At 48.8% G+C, this 16,205-nt stretch overlaps 1 protein-coding gene across 1 annotated transcript in view; it reads right to left on the bottom strand.

Moving 5' to 3' along the window:
• RORA (RAR related orphan receptor A) overlaps window positions 1-533 on the bottom strand; it is a 64,824-nt gene extending 64,291 nt beyond the window's left edge. Inside the window, exon 1 of the mRNA XM_087703960.1 lies at window positions 512-533. The gene's annotated coding sequence lies outside the window, so the exon portion shown is untranslated. The remainder of the gene's footprint in view (window positions 1-511) is intronic.
• Between the last annotated feature and the right edge of the window lie 15,672 nt (window positions 534-16,205).

Genomic DNA, 16,205 nt, shown 5'->3' with positions numbered 1-16,205 from the left:
AATCCACTGAAAAAGCTTTCAGGCAGGTAAAAGATGAAGATACAGCAGATATGAACAATGGTATAGGATTCCAGAAGCCAAAGGTTTTTGCTTTTTTAAAATCAGCTTTCCCTCCTTTGGGAAACCATTTATCCAGCCTGACTCAGTTTCTAACCAGATGTTTAGAACTCCTTAAATTTTCTGGCCTTTGCGTTCCATTCTTATCAAAAAAACTCTGCCCCCCCCCCCCCGGGTCAAGACAAATTCTGTTTCAGAGAGAATATTTCAACCAGAAGATGACTCCACCAAGGCCTGCATCTACCTGGACATCATCCTCTTCTCTTTTTTCCAACCTTGTGGTCCCCTCTGAAGCTCCATCGATTTTAAAACAACCCTTTCCCTGTTCAGCCTCCCGCCTGTTTCTTGATTTGGGAGGGGTCTCAACCCAAGGCAGGCAGCCCCGTTAGGACAGGTGGGGTGTCCCCGCCCCCCACAGCAAAGTCAAAATGATGAGAAGGAGAGGCTTACTTACATGTGTGCGTCTTCTTCGTTACGGAAATGCCTAGGAGGAAGAGAAAATGAACTTTGTTAGCAAAGCAAGGAGACTCTCTCATTAAAGGTAGTTGCAGCCAAGGATGAATTAAGTGGCACCTTTACAGGTAACAGAACCACAATAGACACCAACCATAATAGACCCCAGAAGTAGGATCTCAACAGACCAGTGGAGAGGACCTTGCCAGGTTCCAGCTGTTTGGGGCTGCTGGCTTCCTATGGGATGTCCTTTGACTTAGCAATAGCAATAGCAGTTAGACTTATATACCGCTTCATAGGGCTTTCAGCCCTCTCTAAGCGGTTTACAGAGTCAGCATATCGCCCCCACAGTCTGGGTCCTCATTTCACCCATCTCGGAAGGATGGAAGGCTGAGTCAACCTTGAGCCTGGTGAGATTTGAACCGCCGAACTGCAGAACTAGCAGTCAGCTGAAGTGGCCTGCAGTACTGCACCCTAACCACTGCGCCACCTCGGCTCTTCTCCTTCCCACCTGCATCTCTGGCATCTCCCAACCACAATCCAACCTGGTTGAATCCTGCTCAGTTCCTCCAAATCAACCCAGGCTGACTCTAGGAATTTCTGACTATTTAGAGATGCCAAGGAAGGAACCGGACCATCATTACCAGCACAGCTGCTTAATCTCCGACTTCTGCCCCCCCTCCGTGCCCTGGGAAGAACTCCGGTTAAAAATTGGGGGGGCCAGAATGTGCATCGGATGCAGCGTAAGCCCAAGTCTGATTTTTAGCATGTCAACAAGCAACTGAAAAGATTTGATAGCGAGAATCCCGGTTGTGCTACGAATGACAAATCTTTCTTTTTCCTTGGAGAGCCGGCCTCCCCACGCATCCCCCCCCCCCCCGATTGGCTTCACTAATGTAAAGAGGTTTCATTCAGAAGGAATGAATGGATTCCGAGCGAAAGGGAAATTACAATTCATTCACTACAAGTTGCAGCCCGGGCTCATTGAAAGCTAATAACCCCGAGTGAAACAGACCCAGTTCTTGATGACTTGGCTGGGCAAGGAGTAGAGTTGGTGCCACGTATTGAAAACACGGTAAGTTCATACTATTTGTCTAAGTCCTAGGGAGGCGTTGAAGTCAAAGGGAATGAGGTTGTATAGTAGTAAACATGACAGATGTAGATGTGCTGAGGAACACAAATAATACAAATTTATGTTATAATCATACAGCTGTATTGACATAAATAATAATACAGCTGTAATATGTGTGTATAGAAGAAAGAGGCTTCTTTGAAAGTTAGAAACCGGCTCTTTTAATTTTGAAAAAAAACAATTATAGTGTCCACTTTTGAAAAACAAGTTTGGGAACTCGGCGGATGAGCTTTCGAAAGAGAATAATAGCCAATTCCCAATACGAATTCATTTTCCATTCTGGAGAACGAACAGTGGGCCAAACTCCCAGATTTTTTGCATTAAGTCCTTCGAATCCACCCATAAATCCTCTTGAGAATCCCTCTTGGTGGTTTCCTTCTTGGGCAGAGAACTAGCAAACCACCAGGGTTGATGCGGGAAGCGCGGCCGGGTGGAGCCCCCCCCACCCCCAAGGTCCATCATCTGAGAGACATGATTTCATGCCACCTGGGCTTCCAAAGAGGATTTCCTTTGAAGGGATGGGTGACTCCAAGAATCGAAGAAGGGAGGCAGGCAGCTGAATCGATGGAGAAAGTCCCCCCACCAACCGCCAGCCTTACGTTTTATACGCTTTGAGACCCTGATACGTTTTCTATGTCTGTTTCTTCTGAAGTTAGCCCTTATTTGCTTAGGTGGGCTTTCTCCAAACGGCCAAGGAGCTTAATCCTTGCTTAATATTCTTACCAGCAAATGGAGAAACCCAAGAAAAACTCCAAAGCTGTGTTTACCAACCTTGGCAACTTTAAGATGGATGGGCTTCAACTCCCAGAATTCCCCACCCACCTATCCTTCCTTTTCCCTTCCCCCTTTCTGTCTTTTTCTTTCTTTCCTTCCCACTCTTCTCCCTCCCTCCTTCCTTCTCACTCTCCCCCTTCCTTCCTTCCTTCCTTCCTTCCTTCCTTCCTTCCTTCCTTCCTTCTTTCCTTCTCACTCTTCCCCTTCCTTCCTTCTCACTCCTGCCTTCTTCCCCCTCCTTCCTTCTCACTCTCCTGCTTCCTTCTTTCCCTTCTTCCTTCCTTCCCTCCTTCCTTCCTCTCGCTTCCACTTCTCCTCCTCCTCCTGCTCCTCCTGCTCCTCCTGCTCCTTCTCCCCTCTTCTGCAAAAATCAGAGCGTCCAACATGAAAAGAGCCCACTGCTTCCTGTCCTCCCTCCTGAGCCTGCAAGGAAAGGGCTGCGGGAAGGGTGGCTGGATTGTGCCTCCGGAGCTCCTGTAAATGGATAATTAGTCACTCTGAAGGCAAAGTCGAAATAAAGGAAAAATGGATAAATTTAAATTATACTCCGCCTTTACGACTTGGCAGTTTAAGCTCACAATGATGTGTAATTACAAATTAAAGCTGTATGATCATGCTATAATTATATGCCATTATTCAAATACTCTCCCCGTGTTTGGGAAAGTCCTTTAATAAAAGAAAAATGGGGGGGAGGCACAGAAGGGCTTCACAGGGCAGAACCAGACCCCCTTTCTCTCCCCTTTCGTGGAAAAGCCCACACCTTGTCATAACACTGGTTAGGCTGAGCAAGGCCCACCCGCTTCCCTCGGAGGCTGCAAATTTGCAACCCTTCCCAGCTTTTCTCCTTAAAAAAACCCAGGAGTTATTTCTTTGCACAATTCCTATTTTTGTCTGCCATGTGGCGGTGAGTTTGCCTCTGATTCTGCAGAGGGTTTCAGAAAGCCCTTTCAACTGTAGCACTTAAAGCATTAGAGATTACCTCCCTTTTAAATTTTTCAGAAGCCCATGAAGTTTTAACTTCTCGCTCCTTCTCCCGGGGAAGAGCTTATGGCTCGGGTCAGATGTGAATCAACTGAAAAGAAGGTGAAGCAGAGATGGGGAAGGGGGGAAAGGAGGCACACACCCTCACACACACACACACACACACCTTCCACTTATGCAAAAAAGGGATTTGAATTTCTACAAATGGCTCTTTCCCTGAAAAATCTTCAGGAGGAGAATTCCCTGAAGAGCCTTGCTTGAAAAAAAACAAAAAACCAGCACTTAGTGGAGGGGAAAAAATGTTTAAAAAAGGAGAGAGAAAAACCCAAGGGGAAAACTAATTCAAACTCAACAAAATAGAATGAATGACTGTTTGTTACGGAACCTAAACGAGATTGAACTGACAAGTGTTTGACAAGCTTGGAATATGTTTCCATATTATTTTTAAAGAAAGCAACATTGGGGAGATCAGAAAGTGGCGGCTTCCAATATTTATAGCTCAGTTTTAAAATAGTTAATGAAAGATCGTTCGCAGGTTTTAATGCTAAGATTCCTCCTCCTCTTAATAGTCCCCTTGAGTCCAGATCTTCTGAACAGAGCAGCTTCTGGATAGCAAGACCCATCATTCCCCAGCTTATTCTATCCTTTCGGGGGGAGTTTTGGAGGTTAAAGACCCATAGATGTGACAGGAAGTAGATTGGCCAGGCTGTTTCACTCTAGACTTTAAAGACTTGTGGACTTCAACTCCCAGAATTCCCTAGCCACCAGGGCTGGCTAGTGGGTCTCACCCAGCAGAGAAGGAGAAAGTCTCGACATATTATGGTCAAAATAGTCAAGATGTTGGCCTCAACGATGCAACTGGAGCTCCATGACATCTTGGTGTCAGGGTTCCAAATAGCACCCAAAATTCAATCAGAGTCCGAGGCAAAGTATGGCTCAAAAGTTCCAATTTATGAAGAGAGCCATGTTGGCACATCTGGGAAAACCCGAATGTGAAAGCTTCCCGGTTTTCCCCACCCAGTTGAAAGTTCAAGATCTTGCCCCCCACACCCAGAAGTCCATCACATGGTCCAATCTCCCACTGCCACGCTGGCAGCTTCCACCCATCCAGTTCCGGTCAGGTGCAGAGGTGCAGAGACAAAGGATGACCTTGGCTTTCAAGAAAGAATGTTGTTATGGCTACATAGCATCTAATTCCGTACAATCCCCGCTCCCATTTTCCCACAATAGAAAAGGCACAGTAGAATAATAGAAAGTGTGGCAGGCCAAAGACCCACAAGAAAAGATGGCTGCAGCCCTGACACATGGCTTTGTTGACCATAGCCGGGGGAGACCCCTGAAAGCCACCCATGGCCTGCTATTAGAGATTCCAGAAATTGGGGGAGGAGGGAGGGGGAGCGGACTGCCAGTCCGTTTTCCTAGCGTGGCTCTTGAAGTGGGAGAGGGCAGCCGAGTTCCCAGGCTCTTCTCTCTCCGATGCGCCATCCATTCTGGCAAAGCCCAGAGGATTTAAATCAATATTTCTTGGGCCAATGGACCATGAGACGCAGCACTGGCTGACTCCCTCTTAAGAATCCGTGGAGGCGGCTGCTCTAATTAACTCAGCCGAAGCTGCAGGGGGGTTCTCGCACCCTGAAGACCCCCTCTGCCAAGCCAAAGTTCAAAGCCTGAGGTCTCTTTGGCTCCTTTTCTATCTTCGGCTGACTGCTTGCGATCCGATCCGCAGGAAGGATGAAGAGGAACGGAAGCTTTCCAGGGCCCTGGTGGCATCAAAGGGGCTGGGGACCCCTGCAAAAGGGGGTCAGCAGTGACAGCTCTTTGCAAGCCACGTCCCTGATCCAAGAAGCCCATTTCTTCTCCTGCCTAAGACCACGAGGAGACGACCAGTAGATAGAGGTGTTACAATATCTCGGGGGCTGCCACAAAGAAGAGGGAGGGTCAAGCTATTCTCCAAAGCACCTGAGGGCAGGACAGGAAGCAAATGGATGGAAACTAAGCAAGGAGAGAAGCAACTTAGAGCTAAGGAGGAATTTCCTGACAGTGAGAACAATATACCAATAGTAACTGTGAGAGGGGGCCTTGGAGTCCTAGTGGACAACCGTTTAAATAGGAGCCAGCCGTGGGCAGCAGCTGCCAAAAAAGCCAACACAGTTCTAGGCTGCATCAACAGAGGGAGAGAATCAAGATCACCACTTTATAATGCCTTGTTACTTGGAATCCTGCATTCAGTTTTGGTCGCCATGATGTAGAAAAGATGTGGAGACTCTGGAAAGAGGGCAGAGAAGAGCAACAAAGAGGATTAGGGGACTGGAGGCTAAAACATACGAAGAACGGTTGCAGGAGCTGGGTAGGCCTAGTTGAAAAGAAGGACTAGGGGAGACATGATAGCAGTCTTCCAATATCTCAGGGGTTGCTCCAAAGAAGAGGGAGTCAAGCTATTCTCCAAAGCACCTGAAGGTAGAACAAGAAGCAATGGGTGGAAACTAATCAAGGAGAGAAGCAATTTAGAAGTGAAGGGAAATTTCCTGACAGTTAGAACAATTAATCAGTGGAACAGAAGTTGCCTCCAGAAGTTGTGAATGCCCCAACACTGGAAGTCTTTAAGAAGATGCTGGATAGCCATTTGTCTGAAACAGTATAGTGTTTCCTGACTAGGCAGGGGGTTGGACTAGAAGACCTCCAAGGTCCCTTCCAACTCTGCTATTGTATTGTATTGTGGAACACCTTGCCCTCCAAATGTTGTGGGTGCTCCAACACTGGAGGGTTTTCAGAAGAGAGCAGACAACCATTTCTCTCAAAATGGTAAAAAGGTTTCCTACACAGGCAGAGGGTTGGACTAGAAGACCTCCAAGGTCCCTTCCAACTCTGTTACTCCTAGATGCCTTGTCTATGCAAAGGGGGAGAGGGCTTTGGAGCCCCCACCCCCACCCCCAACTCACATGGTCCCCATCTGCTCAGAGGCCTTGAGTCACCAGCCAAGAAGCCAAGTGACCTTTCCATTGAGGCAATGCTAATTAACCCAAGGGGAAACTCCTTGTTACTCCGCTCTCTGCAAGAGGGGAAATGCTCGGCTGGCTGAGAAGAGGGAGATTGTGTGTACACACACACACACACACACACACACACACACACACACAGAGTGATAGGCTACAACCCGAAAAACCACCATTCCAATAGAGCAGTGTTTCTCAACCTTGGCAACTTGAAGATGTCCGGACTTCAACTCCCAGAATTCCCCAGCCAGCGAACGCTGGCTGGGGAATTCTGGGAGTTGAAGTCCGGACATCTTCAAGTGGCCAAGGTTGAGAAACACTGCAATAGAGTAACTTAACTACCAAAGGAAGATGAGGTGATAAGAAATTTTTTAGAATGTGCAGAGATGAACAAACGGACGGAAGAAATGCAAGGAAAGAAGGAATCAGAATATTGCCTAACTTGGAACAAATGGTAGAAATGGTTAGAGGTCGGAAATAAGAAACCCTAGAACAGTGATGTAATAGAAGTATTAGGAGAGAGGGATAAGACAACAGATAAGTTAAAAGTTAGATAAGAAGGGAGAAAAAAGAAGGAGAAAGAATGCAAGGATCCATCCTGGGAAGAGGAATGACATTTCTGCATGATGTTGTGGCTGAGCACTTCTAGACCAATCACACCCCCCCCCCGCCTTCCCGCTTCGGAGCAGCAACCTCTCCCCTGCTCCTCCAGCTCTTCCCTTCCCCTAAAAACCCACTGGCTTTTCCCCACTTGTGGGCCTCCGCGCAGTTGCCGATTCCAGAGAGCCCTTCCTGGCTTATGAAAGACATCCAAATATTTAGTCTGTGCTAATTGCCAAGTCGCAGAAGGTTAAGACGAGCGGAGCGGAGCTGATTTCGCCAGGAGCATCCGTGCTGCTTCCTCGCCTCTTCTTCTTCCCGCCAATCAAATCATGGAGAAACGAGGGGTCTCGAAGAGGACACGGCAATATCAGGGGCGCTGGTGAAATAAAGTTCCTGCCTCCGCCCACCCGTCCAATTTCTGCTTCAGCTTAAGAGGCGAGGCATATGCCATCCTGGCAAACACCTGGCATCCCAAATTGATCTACTTTCTAGAACAGGACCGTCCAACTTTGGCAACTTTAAGGCTGGAGGCTTTGCTGGCTGGGGAATTCTGGGAGTTGAAGTCCTCCAGGCTTAAAGTTGCCAAGGTTGGAGACCCCTGTTCTAGAATACCCAGTTCTTTCTGCAAACTTGGTTCCTTACTGTGTGTGTATGTGTGTGTAATAGCACCAGCCACACATAAAAAGAAGAAATTAGTAAGTTTAAAGGGAGAGGAAGAAGAAGTGTGGAGGAGAGGTAAGGGAAGAAGAAAGAGGTAAGGGAAGGTGGGTAGAAGGGAGAGAAAAAGAAGAGGAGGGAGGAAGAGAAAGAAAGAGAAGGAGAGAAGGTAGGAAGGAGAAGAAAAAGGGTAGGGGTAGGGAAGAGGTAAGGGAAGGAAGAAGGGGATGGAGACGAGGAAGGAAGGAAGTAGAGAAGGAAGGGAGGGAGAAAAGAAAAGAAAGAGAAAACGAGGTGGTGTCTTAGCAGGTGCGAAGGATTGTAAACAAAGCATTTTAAACTATACCTTACAACCTTCCAAATGGAATAATAATAATATAAGAATGGCAAAGAAAAAGAATAATTATGTGAATGTATATCTATAATCTGTATGTAAGAGAATAAATGACAGTAAAAATATAAAGCACAATATAGGTAAATAATATTTGGTCATAAGCAGCTAAGTTTAAATAAAGAAAGAAATGTACATAAAAATGGATAACGAATAAGGAGATTATGAACGAAAGTTGGAAATGTATAGTAGGGAAAACACTAACTGCAAAGAAACCGATTCGGAACTGCGGTATGATATACGATGGAACTTACTGTTCCTATGTTGTTTTAAAGTTACGTGTTTGTTTTTGTTGATGTGCTTATGTGTTTAAAATAAAAAGAGGGAGGGAAAGAAAGAGAGAAGGAGTGTTGAAAGGAAGGAAGGAAGGAGGGAGGAAAGGAGGGAGGTTAAGAGAAAAGAAAGGAGGAGGGAAAGAGGAAGGGAAGGAGGGAAGGTATGTGAGAAGGAGGGGGGATCGAGGGAGGGAAAGGAGGGGGAAGGAAGGAGGAAAGGAGAAAAGAAAGGAGGGAAGGCAGGGGAGAAGGAAGTAAGGGGGGGAGGGAAGAAAAGGGTATGGAAAAGAAGAAATGAGGGAAGAGAAGAGGGAGGGAAGGAATAAGATACCTAAACTTTGATGTTTATAATGATTTGATAGTATGGGAATATCTCGAAATGGAGTTGTATTGTTTTTTACAAGTTATGGATGTTGTATTTTCTTTTTACCAATAAAATCTTTTTTAAAAAAATTAAAAAAAAATTAAAAAAAATTATCATTGGAAAAAATAAATAAATAAAGGGGGGGATGCTTAAGGGGAAATTATTCCCTAAAATATGCCCCAAAGGAACCTCTATCTGACTTCTTGTAGGACAACACGGAATGGAGTGCGGGTGAACACGGCACGGCTGGCTGTGAAACAGTCCAACCCTTTCACAGGTAGACCTCAACGTATGACCCTAACGGAGAGAGGCGACAGTGCCTGGTTCGATGACCTTTCTGCAGCAGTCATTAAGCGAATACATGGCTTCCAATGGTGGGTGGTGTTTTGGGCCACTTTCTAGCCAACAGGACATAAACCATGGAGGTGAGACTGTGGGACCCTGCAAAAGGGCAGGGAAGGCAGCCTGGATGCTGAGCTCCAAAAAAATGGGACCTCAGAGCGGGAACAGCTGTCCGAACTGAATCTAGTTCATAAGTAGCCCCCGGGGAGGTCCGTCATAACTGTGAATGGTTGCTAGGTGACTGGTTATAAGTCAAGGCTGTATTTAACTGCAGGTTCCATTTCTCTGTATTTCCGTCCTACCTACCTGCTAAAAGAATCCAGCTGTGCTGCGTCTTCTTGGTTGATTATTTTATCTGTCTCTCTTTTTCTCTATCATTTTGTGTGTCTGATTGACTGTCTATTGCAGTGTTTCTCAACCTTGGCCACTTGAAGATGTCCGGGACTTCAACTCCCAGAATTCCCCAGCCAGCATTCGCTGGCTGGGGAATTCTGAGAGTTGAAGTCCGGACATCTTCAAGTGGCCAAGGTTGAGAAACACTGGTCTATTGTCTCTTTATCTCTCTATTTATCTTTCCTTCCTTCCTTCCTTCCTTCCTTCCTTCCTTCCTTTCCTTCCTTCCTTCCTCTCCTGCTCTCTCTCCCCCCACCCCCAATCTCTGTCTGTCCATGCTCTTTTAACCATGTTGGCTGCCCAAACTCACAACTGTCAGTGGGGCTTCTGACCATCCATCCCTCTCATCCCGCATTCGCTGGCTGGGGAATTCTGAGAGTTGAAGTCCAGACATCTTCAAGTTGCCAAGGTTGAGAAACACTGGTCTATTGTCTCTTTATCTCTCTATTTATCTTTCTTTCCTTCCTTCCTTCCTTCCTTCCTTCCTTCCTTCCTTCCTCTCCCGCTCTCTCTCCCCCCACCCCCAATCTCTGTCTGTCCATGCTCTTTTAACCATGTTGGCTGCCCAAACTCACAACTGCCAGTGGGGCTTCTGACCATCCATCCCTTTCATCCCGCATTCGCTGGCTGGGGAATTCTGGGAGTTGAAGTCCGGACATCTTCAAGTTGCCAAGGTTGAGAAACACTGGTCTATTGTCTCTTTATCTCTCTATTTATCTTTCCTTCCTTCCTTCCTTCCTTCCTTCCTTCCTTCCTTCCTCTCCCGCTCTCTCTCCCCCCCACCCCCAATCTCTGTCTGTCCATGCTCTTTTAACCATGTTGGCTGCCCAAACTCACAACTGTCAGTGGGGCTTCTGACCATCCATCCCTCTCAGTCGGTTGCATTTGAAGAGAAGAAGACTCCTCTGGTTTGGTTGATTTCCTTCTCAGCTTTTGCTGCTTCAGAGGTTAAAACCCACCATCTCTCCTGGCTAATCGACCCCAGGGGGTGATGCTGGGCTTGGGGTTAGGCTGGCATCCCACCTGCGGCCTGTGGCTCGGACAGGGCCCTCGCGAGCCTTGCGCCGGCTGTATCTGAGCATGCCGAGGGGAATCTTCTGCCATCCTCACCCATCAAAGCCACTGAGCCTTTGAAGGAGCTCCATGCCTTTATCCCAGCCACTCCGGTTATTACCTGGTTTGCCTCTAATCCTCCTGTAATTGTTTCATTACTGGCAGGATTGAGGTGAGTGTGTTCAGCCCCACTGCATTCCGGTTACATCAAACCAGCCTGGATGGGGAGAAAGACATGGGAGGGAGATGGTGAAGGAGGAAGGGAGAAGAGGAGGAGGACTATGGGGTCCTTGGGGCTAGAAGGGAGAGGAGGAGGAGGGGGACGTTTGGAAGGCAGGAGAGGGGAAGGAAAGAGGGAGGAGTGGGGAAAAGGGAGGGGGAAAGGAAGAAGAAGAAGAAGAAGAAGAAGAGGAGGAGGAGGAGGAAGAAGAAGAGGAGGACTATGGGGTCCTTGGGGCTAGAAGGGAGAGGAGGAGGAGGGAGAAGTTTGGAAGGCAGGAGAGGGGAAGGAAAGAGGGAGGAGAGGGGGAAAGGTAGGGGGAAAGGAAGAAGAAGAAGAAGAAGAGGAGGAGGAGGAGGAGGAGGAGGAGGAAGAGGAGGACTATGGGGGTCCTTGGGGCTAGAAGGGAGAGGAGGAGGAGGAGGAGGGAGAAGTTTGGAAGGCAGGAGAGGGGAAGGAGAGGGGAAGGAGTGGGGAAAAGGGAGGGGGAAAGTTAGAAGAGGAGGAGGAGGAGGAGGAGGAGGAGGAGGAAGAAGAGGAGGAGGAGGGGAGGGAAGGAGGGGAAAGATATATTGAGCAAAGCGGACTAACCAAGGGCTCCAGAGAGCTGGGGAAAACAAATGTTTACACTGGATTTCTCCAGCTGCCCCTTTGAAACGCAGACGGGGGGGGGGGGTTGGCTGGATAGTGTGGAAGGACACTTCATTCCTCCCCCTCCTTCTTCTCCACCCCCCTCCACCCCCAGCTTCCTGGTCTGCAGACCGTCTGTGCCTTTAAACATCTGGGCGGCAACAGCAGCAGCAGCAGCGGAGTCTGGGGAAAACCGGGGCGGCCCAGCTCCTCTTGGCTGGCTCGTCTTAGGAGGAGGAGGAAGAGAGTCTTCCCGCCTGCCAAACTGCTGCTCAAGGCCCAGGAATGCCTGCTGGGACAGGACTTGTCAAAGTTTAGCCCGAGAACAAGGATGGGAACAAAATGTGATCGGAGGGCTGACAAAAGAGACTTTCCTCTCCTACCAGCCCCGGCCTGACCGGAGCTCCTGCAGAGAAGCGCAGAAACAAGGGCAGCCTTTCCGTTGAGAGGAGCAGTCCAACCTCAGCAGGTCATGGGGTTCCTCGGGCCCAGAAGAGTCTCCTTCTGCTTACGCCTCCCCCACACTGAGAGAGAGAGACAGAGAGAGAGACAGACAGAGAGAGAGAGACAGAGAGACAGAGAGATACACAGAGAGAGGAGAGAGAGATACACGCAGAGACAGAGAGAGAGACAGAGAGAGAAACACAGAGAGAGAGAAACAGAGAGATACACAGAGACAGAGAGAGACAGAAAGAGAGACAGAGAGAGAGAGAGTCAGAGAGATACACAGAGAGAGGAGAGAGAGAGAGATACATGCAGAGACAGAGAGAGACAGAAAGAGAGACAGAGAGAGAAACACACACAGAGAGAAACAGAGAGATACACAGAGACAGAGACAGAGAGAGGAGAGAGACAGAGATACACAGAGACAGAGAGAAACAGAAAGAGAGACAGAGAGAGCGAGACAGAGAGATACACAGACAGAGACAGAGGAAGAGAGAGAGAGAGAGAAGAGAGAGAGACAGATAGGAGAGAGAGACAGAGATATGCAGAGACACAGAGAGAGAGACACACACACAGAGATACACAGAAACAGAGAGAGAGGAAGAGAGAGAGAGAAGAGAAAGAAAGAGACAGAGACAGAGAGGAAGAGAGAGAGAGAAGAGAGAGAAAGGCAGACTTCCCAATGAAGGAAAAGAGGAGACGAACAGAAGAGTTGTTGGTTTGGGGGAGACGTTGGCTTTCTAAAGACAAGAACCAAACGAGAAGGTGAAGCTGGTTCCCCCTCAAACCCACCATCGCAAAGTTCCCTTCTTCATCCCTTCCAATCCTTCTTGGTCCCTTTTTTGGGGGGTGGGATCTCCACCTGAGCTGCTCTTCTTCGCTTCTGCCTTCCTCCAAGACCTTCTGGGGCTTCCCACCCCCTTCAACTGAACAGTGGAGCAAAGGCCCTGATTGGGTCTACCTGGAAGAGCCAGAAGGTTGCCATGTCTACGTAACATGCAGCCCCCGCCCTCCCCATCCAAGCCCCATCCAGGAGGAAAACACCCATTGTCCATCGCGCGACACAACATGCTACGGTTTCATTGCTGTGCCCTCGCTGCCGCTAAAAATACCCAGTGCAGCATTTTGAGTCTCTCTGAATTCTGGTGCTGGTGCAGCCAGGCCAGGTTCCGCCAACGTCAAGCCGAGAAGAAAGGCCAGCTTATATAAGAGGCTCTGCCTGTTTTCTCTGGAGACGGGAACATTGGGTGTAACCCCAAGAACGGCGGAGGCTTCGGGACAGGCCCAATCAGACCTTCAATTAACTCTTCCCGGGGAATCGCTTTCGGCTGACTCCGACAGATGTGTTTTTCCAGAGCTGCCAACCAGCGCGGAGAGCTTTGAGTTTCAGGAGAGGCTCCGGGAACGAGAGCAAACTGTGCTTCGGGTTCTCCTCTGGGAAGGGCGAGGCCGCCGGAGATGACAGCTGAGCTCCTGAAGTCCCACCACCATTGCGCAAACATAACCTGCCCGATTCCCTGTGGCCTCGGGGAGCAGGGGCTCCTCCTTGGGTGGAAGGCAAGCGCTTGGGGGTCCCAAGCCATATGGAGACCAAGCTGATCTCAAGAGAAGCAGCACACTTGGAGCAGAGATGCATTGCTACTGGTTGACAGGGGTTCGGGTGAAACGGTAGTGGAAATTGGGACTGGGTTGCCGAACCGGTAGGGACGGCAGGATGGCCACGCCCCTGAACTGGTTCTCCGGTTGCTGCAGCTGCTGCCGGCTCCGTTTTTAATCATTTTTTTAATGTTCTGCACATGCTCAGAACAATTTACACTGAACTGCGCACGTGAGCAAAGTGGTCCCAGCAACCCACCCTTTACTTGGAGATATTAAAAAAAAAGCTCCAGGAATTGTGGGGGGGGGGGGAACATACCAGTGTTTATCTGCCTCTTCCTGCTCCTTCCTCTTGGTAAACACACCTTTTCCTAACATCTGCCTTCCTCAAAGCAATGCCGATTTTCTTTTCCTGAAGTGCTCAGAACTGCAGCCATTCCTTTCTCCTGGCTGAAAGGGGCGGTGGTCCCCTTGGCAGAAGCCCCCCACCCAACTCTCTCTCTCTCCCAGGGCTGGCTCAGCAAGTGGAGGCTTGGAAGGCAGAAATCAAGGAATCTGTCAATGGGATCGTGTGGATTTTCCATGGGAGGGAGCAAGGAGGGAGAAGGTGCCCTTGTTTGTAACTCACCAGCTGCCCATGGGGATGGGGGCTGACCAGACACTGCACAATGAGAGCCTTTGGTGCCAAGCGAGCACTGGGCTCTCGGTGCCTGTGGGGAGATGAGGGGGCTTCATCTCTGCAGAAGGGCTGGGCCTGCTCCCTTCCGAGGGTATCACTGGGACACGAAAGCCTCAGCATCAGGACCCCCTAACCAGCGTCTTCCTATGGCAACATCGGCAAGGCCTCTTCCTGGTGCCACCTGTTGCCAGGGCTGGAAAGACAGAGCAGCTGGAGCCCATGTGGTCAAATACTTTTCTGAAAGGGGGGGGGTTTCCACCCTGATGGACCCCCGATCTGAGTCAGGAACGAGGAGAGCAATTGTGCCCCCTGAACCATCTCAAGCTGCTTTGCAATGGAGGTGTTTTCCTTTATTTAGTATTTCCACTAAAACCCTTGGTGGATTCAAGTGACACCCAGAGATTAGGGCAAACTGAGTCAGTAGGTCACCGTTAGACCCACTTTCCATTCCAGGCAGAAGAAAGGAGGAGGAGGAGGAGGAGGAGGAGGAGGAGGAGGAGGAGGAGGAGGAGGAGGAGGAGGAGGAGGAGGAGGAGGAAGAATAATAGCATCCTGGCTGAGGAATTCTGGGCGTTGAAGTCCACACATCTGGAGAAACGGTGCCCAAGACCAGAGGCCTTCAACTTTGGCAACTTTAAGCCTGGAGGACTTCAACTCCCCAGCCAGCAAAGTTAAAGTTGCCAAGGTGGGAGACCACCTGCTCAGGACTACAGAGCATGCACAGAGTGCATTACAGCTGCTTTCATTGGTAGTTTTTCATAAAAAAAACCCCACAAAGTATTTTTGCAAGCCTTTTCCAAGTATGCAACTACAGCGTCCGATCAGAGTTGGAAGGCGCTTCCGAGAGACCCCCCTCCTCGTCTTTGTGGGTGGTCCTATTTCCCCCAGTCCTTGTACCTCTGACAGCCTCGGTTGCTATAGAAAAGGGTTAGGAAAGGAAATCTAAGTTTCCTTGAGTACTTTTCGATTCTCGGTTTTCCTCGCACTAATCTGCCTTATGTTGGGATACTCGGAAAACTGTTAATATTTATTCTTTCCCTTTTTTTAAAAAAAAAAAAACCGAGTTCATAAATTTCACATTATACGTTTAAGTGCTGCCTGACCTACATCCCTCCAATATTTTCATCCTTCCTGGGAGATTTGCCTGTGTTTTATATTTTCAAAATAGCAGCATTTTGTTCACTGAAGTTCAAGCCCTTTCCCACCCCCTGGACTCCAAACTGTTCCGAGGTCAGCAATTAACAGACGGAGGGGAGAAAAGAGGAAAGGAAACAGACCCCCCCCTTCCCCACCCCACCCCCCCAGGCATTGGAGCTGGGCATCCATATAAATCTACCAAATGAAACTCAACCAACCAACCGATCAACAGAAGCTGCTTTCATCCAAAGTCTGTCATGAGCCCTAAATTGAAAAGTCCACGTGGACCATTCAAGTTCAAAGTGGGTGTGAAAAAGACGAGAAAAACGCTAGAAAAATATGGAGTCCAATCAGAGGTTTGGCCGAACCGGTAGCGATGGCGGTAGGAGCTCCGCCCACCCGCCCGGACGCTTCTGCGCATGTGCAGAAGCATTGCACGTGAGCGCACCAGCAATAGTGAACCGGTAGCAAACCATTTAGCAACCCACCACGGAATCCGGTACAGCTTGCAACAGTTCATTGAACGACCATTGAAAGTTACAACGGCACTGAGAAAAGTGACTTGTAACCCATTTTTCACACTTATAACCATTTTTTCACACCATTGCGGCATCCCCATGGTCATGTGGTCAAAATTCAGACACTTGGCGACTGGTTCATATTTATGACGTGTCACGTGATCCCTTTTGTGACCTTCTGGCCAGCAAAGACAACTGGAAAACCAGAGTCACTTAACAACCGTGCTACTCAATCAACAACTGCAGTGATTCACTTAACAACGGTGGCAAGAAAGCCAACAGCCAAGCTCAGAGGCCACCAAGGATTCTTCAATGAGGGTTAACTCTGTGAACATCTCGCCTCGCTCAGGAATTCTGGGAGTTGAAGTCCACTCATCTTAAGTTTGCCAAGCTTGAGAGAAACCACTTCAGGGTCTTTGGCTCCTGCAGTTTGCTTGGAGAGTGGGGGGATCACCCAACCCCAACTGGGTGCCCTCTGGAAGTGTGGGGCTATGCCCATAGCCAACGCCCCCA

This window comes from Thamnophis sirtalis, unplaced genomic scaffold (assembly GCF_051295495.1).
Source record: "Thamnophis sirtalis isolate CommonGarterSnake01/CBP01778 unplaced genomic scaffold, rThaSir2_p1.2 scaffold_2, whole genome shotgun sequence".
Lineage (NCBI taxonomy): Eukaryota > Metazoa > Chordata > Lepidosauria > Squamata > Natricidae > Thamnophis > Thamnophis sirtalis.
The sequence above is the reverse complement of the archived record's forward strand: the minus strand, read 5'-3'. Positions and strand labels throughout refer to the sequence as shown.